Source organism: Physeter macrocephalus, chromosome 10 (assembly GCF_002837175.3).
Source record: "Physeter macrocephalus isolate SW-GA chromosome 10, ASM283717v5, whole genome shotgun sequence".
Classification (NCBI taxonomy): domain Eukaryota; kingdom Metazoa; phylum Chordata; class Mammalia; order Artiodactyla; family Physeteridae; genus Physeter; species Physeter macrocephalus.
Genome location: NC_041223.1, coordinates 87,039,189 through 87,040,356, shown reverse-complemented (window position 1 = coordinate 87,040,356; position 1,168 = coordinate 87,039,189). Strand labels below are relative to the sequence as shown.

The window sequence follows — 1,168 nt, the reverse complement described above, 5'->3', positions numbered from 1 at the left end:
TGAGCACTTGATTCCGTGGGTCCACAGTTCCCTCTTTGGCATTGGCATCAATGTGCCAATTGACCTGGAAGGAAAAGAATAAGTGTATTGCATGTTTCTGGAGCATCGATTTACTCAAAATCTGGTGGGGTGAAGTGTTAGGTGTAAAAAGTTTAAAAGGTTAATATTATAACAAATACGGTTGTGCTACCGAGAATGATATTTATGGTAACATTCGGGTTTAAGTACAGTGGAATCTGGCAGCATATCGTAAAGATCTGCTGTGGTAGCTGTTTGCTCTTCTTTGCTTTTTACAGTACTTTTGAGAGAAACAATTTGGAAGTCTGTTGTAGATAACAGGGTCTGGATTGAAGGGAAAGGGTCTAGGTTTGTTTCTTTATTATAAAATGAGGATAATACTTGCCCGGTGGCTTAGCTTTCAAGGGCATTGTCAGGTTGAAAGATTTTAGCTGTGAGGGAGGTGAGAGAAAACCCCAAATGGAGGTGCTGGGAATTGAACCCAGGGCCTTGTGCATGCTAAGCACATGCTCTACCACTGAGCTACACCCCCTCTCCCTAAAACGTTGTTAAACAGCACCTTGTAGGCGATAACAGGACTCCTGAACTGTAAGGGGAAAAAAAAAACCAGCAGAGGTGATAAAATCAAAAGAAGAAAAAAATATTCTGAAGGTTGATGAACAACCCTCAGATTCAGGGAGAAACTCAAGTGCTTTTCTAGTAGATTTCTCCATTATCCCCGAGTACTCAACTGGGTGCTTCTCTTACCATAGGCTTCTGAGCTGTGAGACTCCTACCCAGGTTTTCTGGCTACTTTTCAGAGTGTAAATGTTATTTCTCTCTTGAATATCTTCCTTTCGATTCTTAGAACTTCTCCTTCGACTACCTCTTCCTCCCCAAGAGACACTTTCCAATTTCAGCTAGTATTACTGAACTTGACCTACTCTGCTGGCCTCATGGCAAACAATAACAACAAAGAAACAAGAAACTTACTCTCTAAATCACTTCCTGAAAGTACGCCCCAATTGCAGACTTGTCAGATCTTTGCTTCTATCATGGTCTTCAGATTAGACTTTATCTTATGAGCTGTTCTTATGTCTGTACAACTTCCATCCTCCTGCAAGATCATAGCTACAAATGGCCAAATTGACAAAGCAAACAGTCTAAAAAG

The 1,168-nt window shown here is 41.0% G+C and overlaps 1 non-coding gene across 1 annotated transcript; it reads right to left on the bottom strand.

Moving 5' to 3' along the window:
- Nucleotides 1–478: 478 nt before the first annotated feature.
- TRNAA-AGC (transfer RNA alanine (anticodon AGC)) lies at nucleotides 479–550 on the bottom strand. The gene has a single exon. It is a non-coding gene; the product is annotated as a tRNA-Ala (tRNA).
- Between the last annotated feature and the right edge of the window lie 618 nt (nucleotides 551–1,168).